This window comes from Vipera berus (assembly GCF_964194415.1).
Source record: "Vipera berus genome assembly, chromosome: 2".
NCBI lineage: Eukaryota > Metazoa > Chordata > Lepidosauria > Squamata > Viperidae > Vipera > Vipera berus.
The window spans coordinates 150,418,935-150,431,247 of record NC_138203.1 but is presented as its reverse complement, the minus strand read 5'-3'; the positions used below and the strand labels follow the sequence as shown (position 1 = coordinate 150,431,247).

At 39.6% G+C, this 12,313-nt stretch overlaps 1 protein-coding gene across 5 annotated transcripts in view; it reads right to left on the bottom strand.

The window, feature by feature from the left end:
* Positions 1-12,101, bottom strand: part of LIMA1 (LIM domain and actin binding 1) — a 63,189-nt gene extending 51,088 nt beyond the window's left edge. For 4 of the 5 annotated variants that reach the window (XM_081321419.1, XM_081321420.1, XM_081321421.1 and 1 more), the window contains exon 1: positions 11,981-12,101. The gene's annotated coding sequence lies outside the window, so the exon portion shown is untranslated. The remainder of the gene's footprint in view (positions 1-11,980) is intronic. The other variant, XM_081321422.1, reaches the window with a different exon arrangement.
* Between the last annotated feature and the right edge of the window lie 212 nt (positions 12,102-12,313).

The following is a 12,313-nucleotide window of genomic DNA, read 5'->3' as shown; positions in this document are numbered from 1 at the left end:
ATTCGGATTCGAGGCAGGAAAGGTCTTTCCGAGAGGGCTTGGGGGCACTCTGCTTCCATAAGAACACGTGTTTTTTTTTCCTTAGGATTGGGTGGTAGCTCTGCAGTCTCACAGCAATATGGTTTTGAGTTAAGGATGCCCAGACAGCATGCAGCAAATTGTCACGCACTCTTGCCTCCTGCTCAATTCAGATACACATTTTCCAGGGACCCTGAGGCTACCAGGTAAGCCAAGAAAAGGGGTAGCTTCTTTAAGACAATGACAACCTCTAAGCATGCCCACAGCCCTTCCAAAGCAGTTTTTGCTTCAGATCTGAATACGGTAGCTGCACATTTTGTTTTCAAAAGACGGGATAGGAGCCTGCAATGGTTAAATCACGTATTCCTAATATTGAAGAACTGTATGAATTGAGCTCACCTTTACCAGACACCTTCACTTACCCACCCTGGATTTAGCATGTGGCGCAACCGGAATGGGACAATTTGCCACAGCCAACTTGCTGCCGACCAATTCAACAATTCAATTTAATTATTTAAAAATAATTTTAAAACTTATTTTAATTTTTGTCATTCACATTTCATTTTGTCCCTTCTTTTGCATCCTTTCTTTAATAATTATATTCCACCATTTCTTTAATATTAGTATAACTCTTGTCCCATGGCAAGTTGTCCCATGGCTAGTTGGCTGTGGCAAGTTGTCCTAGAAGCCCTGGGGCAACTGTATAATTTTGCCTATTCGTCCAAAAGTGATTTGAGAAGGAAATCTGGGGGAAAGCTCTTGGTGTTCTATTTTTCTCTCTCCAGGATTTGGCTTTAGGAACACCCCAGATTTATGGAATCTCTTCCTTTGATGTCAGTTTGTACTCCAATCCACAGCTCTAGAAACCCAGTACAAAATTGTGTGCATTTCACTGAACACGAAAACCTCTAGCAAACCCTTGTGTAAATAAATTGTTGCAGTTCAAAATGTTTGTGAAACATTTTTCTAAAACGAAGCTAAGCAGATCCCAGGAAGTGTTTGTTCACCAGCACTCCCTTGGTCCCTCTCACCTTACCTGCTATTAAGAGTGCTATTTAATATACACTTTATAAAGGTGAAGTGCCATAGTCACACATTAACTCAAGATTAAAAGTACAAATTTCTTCCTTGCAATGTTAATTTATAGGGCTGAGCATGCTTCAGGATGATTCACAAAAAAATACTTCAGTCCTTATGCAAGCACAGCTATTAATTAAGGCAGCCTGATGTTTTTCAGCCTTCCATAGCCTTCCATAGAAATTTGAAAGAAAGCTACCATTGCTTTAGGGAATCAATTCAGTGTATTGTATGGGTTAATGATGCTGTACTTTTCTGCAAGGTCAGAAAGAAGCCTGGAAAAAAAAACAGGTTGCTTTACAAGGAGAAGACAGGTATTATCATTCACACATTCATGGTTGTGAATGATAATTTCTTCCAAATAATTTGAATCTTGCACAGCCTTACTGATTTATGCACCCTTCTGATTTTAATAATCTTTTGCTACAGAGTACCACCGTGAATGCAAAGTTTTAACAGCTAAGAGCAACATAGATGCCAAGATGAGAACTGATTATTTTTAAATATGGATTTCTGTGGAACATATTTCAATTATTATCTTTCAGCTTTAGGTTATATTTCTTTATACTATGTTCTGCACATACTACCCAGGGTTTCATATCAAATTCTACAGTGGCCAGCAAGGACAAAAATGACTTAATGAGATATTACCCAGAAATACACCCCCACACACCCCCACCCATTCCCTAGTTAACATATGTCTGCCCCAAAATAATACACATGTTGATTTTAAGGGAAAATTATGGTATCCACAAGGCAGGGCAACACTTTCAGTAAAGGTATAGAAATTTTGCAACATTTCAATAGTGCCTTGTACTTTTTCATCAAACAAGTTACTGAAAGGCAAGAAGGAAGGAGGGTATAGTAGTGACTAATTTTTGACGAAAATGTGTATTTTCATAGATGTTGTTGAAAGGCTGTTCCCCAGAGCTATTTTCATTCCACTAAGCTTAAAAATAATTTTCTGAACAGCATGTCTTCACTACCAAATGATGGCACATTCCCTTCAACTGACTATCACGGATCAGATCAGAAAAAATCCGTATCCAGAGCAGACATGTCCAACTCACTACGTCACGTGACATCGCACAACGTAATGGGATGGTTTTGCCATTGCCGGCAATGGGGTGGGCGCGGCTTCCATGTGATGCATCCGGCCCACGGGCCAGCAGTTTAACACCCCTGATCTAGAGGGAGACCTCTTCAACTCATTCCATCTTTCCTTGATTTTTTTACATGTGATTTGAAAGGAAGAACCCTGGTAATTGTCAGGGACAATGCCAGGCTATTCCTCTCTTTAATTTTAGAAGACCAGTGGGTGGAAATGTAACATTAAAAAGAGTTTATCAGGTAGAGAGAGGATAGAAAGTCAAAGAGCTGAGTGTTTCTATCAGTGGGAAACTGCCCACCCCCAAAGATCTAAGGCTGATGCTGCAAATTGGGTTCACACCAATTTCATTTGAACTACAACAGCAGCAGCTAATTTATAGATGCAGGCTTTCTTGGCCAATGTCAAACTGATATTCCAATGTTTTGCCAGCAGCTGTGGCTGGCATCTTCAGAGTTGAAATTGATCTGCTCTCTAGCCCGCTTCTTGGCAGCTCACTTTCACCTCTGAAGATGCCAACCACAGCTGCTGGCATAACATCAAGTTACCAGATAATTAAGCCACAGACTATTAGTTTGGAAACTCATCAACACTGGAAGAATGTAAGCTATTCTGCTGTTACCCAAAATGAAGATGTGATGTTTTAAGGGGGATCATAGCCAATCGAAGAGCACACAATCACTACAGGTGGAGCAGCCATAAGGGTAATGTATGCTCTCCTCTGCAGGAGCACACCTTTCCTCCTTTCATAAAGATAAGGCTGATGAGACTTCAACCGTCACAACTGTTCCTACAGAATAGCATTTGCCAACTAAATGAGTGGTTCTCCACCTCAAACTCTTTATCAAGGCACTTCCAGGCTTGGTTCAGGACATTAAGTGTTTAGTGTAGTTAATGTTTACATGGGAACATTCATCCGTAAATCAAACATTACCTAACTAGGTTGGTTGTACCTTTCACTACTGAAACTGAAGCTTCAGAATGGGTAGGTTTTATGACACCAATGTAATTTTTATAAATCCTGATGTAAAACATGACAAAGACTGTGATTCAAAAATTTGGCTTTCTTTCTTGAAATCGAGCACAGAAAGATTTAAAGAAGCAGATTGCCAGTGTCCTCAGAGCGACACACAAACGTGAATGGCATGTTTTAATGACATGCTATTAGAATAGTCACCAAATTTTGCCACTTCACTGAATCTAGGCTATTTTAACCAGCTTCTATGGCAAAATTCACTCTTAGTAAAACAGTTAAGAAAACAAGATAATAAGGAAAGCAGCTCTGCATGAAATTTGGCAAGTTAAGTAACCAATCCTCCTCCTCCCTCTGAGCCAAGTCCAGTCTTCTCTGTAAAATCATGCCAGGCAAAAACTCTTTGCTATTTATTTTATTTATTTATTTAAGCCTAAAGAACCAAGCACAATGTGTCTCTCCGGCCCTAACAGTGCACTGTACAAACACCCTTTTCATGCATGCTTGTACTTTTGTCAAAAGAACAAAGATTTTAATCTACATGACAAGAATCATTAGTTATTCCACCATTAGTTATTCTATAACGTGTTAATAGATATTACATAAGACCTGTCCTGTTATAGACTGGCTAGAATCCAACCATTTATATGAAATTTAGTAACATACATTATATACCTATGATTCCAAAATAGTTATGAAAGCATGAGGCCAGAGACACCTAAGAGTATACGCATGTAACAACAGGCATATCCATTGCAAGTAAAGGCGAACCTTTTAGAGACCAAATGCCCAAACTGCAACCTAAAACCCACTTAAGTATTGTTGGGTGCCGGGTGGGCATGGCCCATTGTTTGGGCGTGGCCATTGGGTGGGCGTGGCTACAGTGGTAATGGCAGACTGGGTGGGACTAAAAAGTTCAATCAATCAATTCCAATTTTGTGAGATCTTTTTTTCCCCGCGAGTTGAAATTCATTGATTGAACCTTTTTTTTTTTTGCACACAGCGGTGGAGGCCTAAAGCGAAAAGGTTTTTATAAAACCCAGCAGAAGGCCTAGGACTGGGGCGATGGCACGCGTGCCCACAGAGGGCTCTGCATTCCATCTGTGGCACATGTGCCATAGGTTCACCACCACAGGCATATCATTAAACATAAGACAGCTATGCTGGCTCAGATCACAGGATCATGTTCTACAACCACTTTCTATAAAATTCAATCCAACCAGAGGTTAGCCTATTGCTAAGCACTCAGTACAAAAACAGGATAAAAATGGCACATCCATTTAATAGTTCTGAATGTATAATTTTTATTTATTTATTCATTAAATTTGTTATACCCACCAACTTCACTAAAAGTGATTCTGGGGGATACACAACAATCAGATAAAAGTTAAAGTGTACCATGCCCAAAATGCAGCCATGTTAAGAAGGCTATGATATAATGAATACATCAAAAGATTTATCTCAGGTTCTGCTAACTATTGTTTTAAAAATTAAAAATTACTTCCTGAACTTTCTCTTTAAATGCAAGACTACAACTTGTTGCTTTTGTAGATTTTGCTAAGTAAATATGCAGACAGAGAATTCTAAAGTGCAATTATTCTTCCTTAGAAACCCTCAGATCAATCAAATCAAACTTTTATTATGGTCAAAGGTTAGCGTAAGGTGGGTTGGATGCAAATAATTAAACATCATAAAATAGATCAGAATTTTAAAAATCACGTCAAAACTAAAAATATAGAAACAAAAGTCTTAAAAAATCTAATAAGGAATAAAAACAGTGGATAGGAATAAAAGAGCATGACAAGCTAAATCTATCACAATACAAATCACTTTAAAACAAACAAATTAGATGCTCATTAAAGCCGGTTTGTGGCACAGGTCATCTTCTGACATATTTTAAGTACAGCTGGCAGAACCTGGCAATATTGTATGTTGTAGCAGGGTTAGTATCTGAAAGCACAGAGAGGAAGAAGTAAAAGCCTTAGAAACCGGGTTATGGTAATAGAAAAACCCATTAGCTCCTGAAAGAGGTCAAGAAACTGTCACATTACCCTTCTTCAAAGTTACTCATTCCTGGATAAGGGAGGAACTTGTACAGAATATTCCAAGGTTACTCCAAAACGAATAGAGAAGATAATCAGAGCAGTGGTGCCATTTGCACACAAATCTATAGAATCCTGCCAACCTACCTTATCAATTGCAATCTGCTTAGCCAGAATATGCAAATAATAATAATAATGATGATGATGATGATGATGATGACGATGATGTTGGAAGGGACCTTGGAGCTCATCTAGTCCAACCCCCTGTTCAGGCAGGAAACCCTATACCAGTGATGGTGAACCTTTTAGAGACCGAATGCCCAAACCGCAACCCCAAAGCCACTTATTTATTGCAAAGTGCCAGGGTCACATCAGCATTGTGGTGCCCTCGGGGGGGGGCAGGCGCCTCTGTCAGGCAAAAACCGGGGGCGCAAAAATGGGCCACTGTGCTGCAAGGCACAAAAACGGCCGCTGCCGTGCCACAGGGTGCAAATACAAGGTGCTGCAACACGCAAGAATGGGGCAGGCACTAGCCCCGCCCCATTTGCAGCCCGTGTGTGCTCATGGCCCCGTGTGCTCATGCACGCATGTAAAATGCTTCCCCCTCCCAGTCCACCAATCGACAATGGTTGGTGACCTCTGCTCTACCACCTCTACTCGGCCACTTTGCCTCTTTGTGCTGGGCGGGGCTCCTGCTCCGGGTGGCGGGGTGGCCTGATGGACCTGCTGGTGGTGGTGGTGGTGGCGCACATGCCAACAGAGAGGGCTCTGAGTCCCGCCTCTGGCACGCATGCCATAAGTTCGCCACCACTGCCCTATACCATTTCAGACAAATGGCTGTCCAGTCTCTTCTTTTAAACTTCCAGTGTTGGATTAGATTGTTCCACTGGTTAATTGTTCCAACAGTCAGAAAGTTTCTCCTTAGTTCCAGGTTGCTTCTCTCCTTGATTAGTTTCCATCCGTTGCTTCTTGTCCTGCCTTCAGGTGCTTTGGAGAATAGCTTGGCTCCCTCTTCTTTGTGGCAGCCCCTGAGATATTGAACACTGCTATCATGTCACCCCTCGTCCTTCTCTTCATTAAACTAGACATACCCAATTCCAGCAACTGTTCCTTATATGTTTTAGCTTCCAGTCCCCTAATCATCTTTGTTGCTCTTCTCTGTATTCTTTCTAGAGTCTCAACATCTTTTTTACATCGTGGTGACCAAAACTGGATGCAGTATTCCAAGTGTGGCCTTACCAAGGCATTGTAAAGTGGTATTAATACTTCATGTGATCTTGATTCTATCCCTCTGTTAATGCAGCCTAGCACTGTGTTGTACTACCTCGCTAGTACTTCCTAGCTAGTACAGATAGTCCTTGATTTGTGAACATTTGTTTAGCAACCATTCAAAGCTAGAATGGCCCTGGAAAAAGTGACTTACAACTGGTCCTCATCTTACTACTGTCGCAGCTTCCCCATGGCCATGTGACCAAAATTTAAGCAAGTGGTATGTATTTACGATGGTTGCAACAGCCCATGTAGTAAGTCATAGTTCATTTAATCATATGATACTGAAGAAATCATGGATGAGTCCATATACAATACTACTAACAGTCTATGCTTTATAAACCACAAGCATAATAGTAAGGTTTACGTACAACATTAAGTCAAAATCAATCAGTTTTGCAATAAAACAGAACATGCATTACTATAAGAATGGTTTCAGAATCATTTTTAATTGATTACCTTTTCTTTCTGAGCCACGTTTTTCTCAACATCCACTTTTTTACCTCTTAAGGATCTATTTTCAGGAATGTTTTATTGAAATACATGTAAATGACAGAAAATACTATACAAAGCTAACAATAAGAAGTTAACTGGCAGCTTACAAAGCTATATTACAACGCTGGTGATGACCTATAAAGCCCTAAATGGCTTGGGTCCAGATTATCTCAGGGAGCACCTGCTGCCAGCATCAGCCTCCCATCGTCCTGTGCGCTCCCACAGGGAGGGCCTCCTTAGGGTTCCGCCGGTTAGGGAATGCCAGCGGGTGATTCCAAGGGGGAGGGCATTCTCTGTGGGCGCGCCTGCCCTATGGAATGAACTGCCGGTGGAACTTCGGACTGCCCCGGACCTTCGCTCGTTTCGCCGGGACCTGAAAACTTGGTTATTTGATCTTTCTGACCTGGACTGAGGGGGTTTTAATTTAACTTTAAATTTTAAATTTTAATTTGTTTTAATCGTGGGCTAGTCTTAATTTAATTCTGTTTTAATTGTATTTATTTGTACTGTTTAATTCACCCTGTAAACCACCGTGAGTCCTTCGGGAATAGGGCGGTATATAAAATCAATCAATAAATAAATAAATAATAAATATTCCCATAATATACTTCCCTCAGAAATTCACTCCTCAAGGTGCCTACCAGTAGTAAAAGTGTTTTCAACACTTTCCTTTTCTTTTTTTTTCTTCTTTTCTTTTTTTTTTATTGAAAAGTTTTTCAATACATTTTATCTTTAACAATCCCTCCCCCCCCACCCAACCCTTCCTAACCCTTCCTAACCCTCCCCCCACCCCCACTTTCCTTTTCTTATCATGAAAAAACTTCATTAGAAAATCTATACACAAAATCCAGGCTTTTATGCGTTTGTTAAACTGAAAATGTATGTCTTCCAATAATTTTAAAGGCCATTCATTCACCAGTATATCCAACTCAAACAGAATTCTGTCACAGTATATTAACATTTCAAGAGATCTTGATGAACTGAAGTATTCAGTCACAAATTATAGAACAACGACCACAAATCTCTATCAAAATCACTTCTTTAAAAAAGTAAAATGTCTCTTTTTAGTAAAAACAGTAAAGTATGACAGCTTAAAAATCAGTTCAATAGCTATGAAAAATACATCTTTAAAGTAGTAGATAAAAAAAGAAAATTCACCCAAAAATATCTACCTGGCATATCGGAATGGTCAATTAAGAGTGTCATAGCCAATGGCCTAATACTGTAACTATGGCTTACTAACTGCCTGCATGAATTCATCTAAGATTACTTCAGTGCAATCATTCCAAAAGGAAACAAGGTGGTGAAAACCAACATCAGACTTGCCCTTACACAAAAGCAATTCTCAACTAGTATATACTTGGTATGTTTCTTTAAAACCTAGACTTTTAAAAACTATACCACCAGATCACTCGAGTGGTACACCTAATAAAGTGAGGGTGCTGCATAATTTAAACCAGCTTTCTTGAATCTGGTGCCTTGCAGATTTATTAGGGTCATTTGTTTCCAAGCATTCCACACAAGCCTTGGAAATATATATTCCCAACTCTCCCAGGAGGTCCAAGGTTTAGGAAACTGAGATATAAGTGATGCACCACTCTTTATGCCTCCCTTCTTCCAGAGACTGTTACTAGTCGCTGTGCAATGCACAATAATACATGAATTTCTCCAAAATATTCTAATCCAGATAATAGAACATTTAACTGAACTAAATCAAAAGAAAAAAAGGACATTTACTATTAAAACTTGGCAAAACAGCGGATAACAAAGCACTAATGAATCTCCAGATTCATGCTTGGATATAAGGAGGTCATTTAACACCCTTAATAAAAGGGCTTCTTGTTTTCAGCAGCAATATTTATGCCATAAATTAGAGACATCTGCAATAGTACAATTACCTGCTTCTGCCACTAATAGGCTTAAATCATTTCCTCACTAGAGATAATTTTGCTGCTTGATCCATAAGCTTCATTGTTTTCTGGACAGGTTGCTTTCACAACGATTTTAAAATGATTATGATATGGAGCTCAAGTTGACATATTTGCTAAGTGAAGATAGTTTGTGTGTGGCTCACCATTTTGTGTGAATTCAGGCACCATGGCCTATAAAACTAGTCATGATTTAGCAAGGGTAGGCAACGTTGGCTCTTTTATGACTCAACTCCCAGAATTCCTGAGCCAGCCATGCTAGTCATAAAAGCTAGTCATAAAAACTAGTTATAAAAAAGTCAAGGTTGCCTACCCCTGGTTTAGAGCTTAGGGCATGTTGTGGTACAATTTATAGTTATTAAAAGCATGTTAATCAACTATGGCAGGGATCCCCAACCCCCGGTCCATGGACCAGTACCGGGCTGCGGCATGCCAGCAACCGGTCTGCACAAACAAGCAAAGCCCCATCCACGAGTTGTAGGCAGCACAACAAAACCACACACCCTCCTTTCCGCGGAAAAGCCTCTCTCCACAGAACCAGTCCCTGGTGCCCAAAAGGTTGGGGACCTCTGAACTATGGTTTAAGGTAATATATGAAGAAAGTAACATACATGTCAAGCTTATCCACAAATGTTTTCTTTGGATCTTGCTTAGTATATAGTACAAAACTACCTTTTGTACTTTACAGACTATGCTTTGTAACTAGCACAATATGTGACCCACACTAATGTAGTATGTTTACAAATAATGGTTAATGTAAACCATAAATTGGTATTGTGCTATCCAGATATAGTTAAGAAAACACAGTTTCTAACTAACAAAGAAAACAGCTTATGGGGTGTTGGTTTGATCTCTGAGCTTGGCAATTTGGCTGCAAACGTTTCACCTCCATTTGCAGCCAAATCGCCAAGCTCGGAGATCAAACCAATAGCCCAACTACCAACCCCAGCTACTAATATTCAAACACATCTCAAAAAAGCTTATGTAATAAACTATTTTAAAATCTGGATAACAAGTCTCAAATTTGGAACATTAAGCTCAGACAATTGAACAAGGGGTGGGTGGAGAGGAATTACCCAGTTTGTTGAAAAATCCATAGTAGCCTGATTCAAACATAATTCTTAATTGTTGGGTTTACCCATCATGGTACATCAGAGCAAAGCATATTATGGCTTAATATGATGTGTGAATGCAAACTAGAATACTCTTACCAAAGTATAATGTAACTTTTTTCCACAGCCAGTAGTTATATCATGTTACAGTGTGTGTGTTTGTATTAATACAGTATGTATTAATATAAATATTAATTATGATTGAAGATTTCAGGTCAGAGGTAGCCCTCTGTATTTTGAGTCACTATCAATTGACAATTATTATTCTGCAGATTTTTCCTTTATGAACAACAACAAAAAATCCATTCCAGGTATTAGCAACCACTCCCTCATTTGCAGTACAGTATGTAGCCTAGAGAGTATTCCAGTGTTCAGGGAGAAAGGTGAGTCAAGGACATAACTCGGTCAGAATAAATTTTTAGATTTTAAAGGTACACCTTGAGCTTTAACAAGCCATACACTGGCCTCCACACAGTTCTTTTTATATACCTTTTCTCAGCTCACTTTGGTTAAGAATTAGTCAAATCCTGGAATAAGCAGGATTTACACCTTCAACCATTTTTCAAACATGGCAATTTTCATTAGATTGTATTTTACAGATTTTATGTAGTTGGGCTTGCCTCAACAAATGCAATAAATAAAAATAAACAATATTGGTCTCAAGAAAGGTTTTGGCTAGCTTGCTTCCTTGCAAGTATTATGCAGTACTATATTGATGGGATAAAAAAGGAGAACACTTGATTACTATTAGCCAAAGGGAGAACTGATCATCATTTGACTAAGGACAGCACTAGAATCAATAGGCCAACAACCTTGCACCCTATTAAGCCTACATAATAGATACTGCAGTAATTTCTAGGGCAATCTTTCCCAGTAGAATATTTTTGTACAATACCCTTGCAATTGTGTTGGGGCAACTCCTCCCAAGGATCACAGCCAGCATCCTTGGTAATATAAAACTACAATGCCAACTCATCTGGAAGGCAATAAATTGGGGAAAACTAACCTAATGCCAGGATTACTTGAGATTCTAATAAGCTCTGGAAAAAATGCTGAAAGATACACAGATACACAGCTAGGTTATCTTTCATAAAATTCAGTAACCACTTTCCCCAACAGATTCAAGATCTTAAAAACTCAAATCACTATACAGACATTTCCAGCTTATTGAGCACCAAATAGTTTAACATTGAGAAAATGAAGTCCACAAGAACTATATCAGGTATTCCCAAAGTGCTAACCAAAAGGCAAGATCAAGGTGTACACGATGAATGACAATATGGAAGACTTGGCAAGCCCATTATTACTGCCTCTACCTAATGATTTTCAATATAAAAATGTCTAGGAAATTATAAAGACTTTTAACAGAAAAAAATCTAACTTTCTAACATAAAAACAGGGTTCTAGGCCAGAAACATAACAAACATATACACACCCTGGAAGAGATATCTTCCTACAAATTGAGCTTCCTGGCCCCTTGCTATTTAATCTGCTGAAGACTTATTGCTACCTATTTGTTTATTCAAAGCATTTGAGCAGCCAAGAGGACACCAATAGCCAGTTCACTGCAGACAACTAAGTCTGTTCAACAAACTACATTCTTTTAACAGTCTCATACAAAACCCTCCCCCCCCGAATTAAACAACTCAAGGCTTCCTTTAATAGTTACTCAACTCTTTCTTCTCCCATCCAAAGGACGGAAGGGATAAAAAGAAGAGTGGTTGGCATTTCACTATTAATTGATATAACCATTTCAGAAACAGGAAGCAACCACGGGAGAACAGCTACCCATTCCTTAGAAAGGATATACTGGATTATGCACACCATGCTATAGGGAATTTGATCCTAGAGTGATACGAATTACATTTTCCAAAAGCAAGATTACAGCATCCCGGCGAAATAAAATGTGCGTCACAAATACCAGCAAGATAAGCAAAACGTAATTGATTTCCATCTACCTCGACTCCTCAACGGCGGCGGCCGCTCCCCAAACCTCTTAACTGCGCGCACCTGTTGCTTCTGCTGCGGCAATAGGTACTTCCAGCGCTAAGTAAAGAAGCGAGATAACCACGCCTCCCCGGAATCTGAGCCGCCTATGCCCGCCTTTTGGCCCCGCCCCATCATGTTCTAAGCCAGAATGCTTCTAATTCTTTAGCGCATGCTCGGCTTGCTTTGTTCCCCTTCTTTCTTTTCTTGCACTGTCTTCCTCCCCCTCCCTCTCTAAAATACACGGTATTCCCATTTGTTGATGGCGAACAGCGTAATTTAGTAAACACAAATTTATCCTCAGA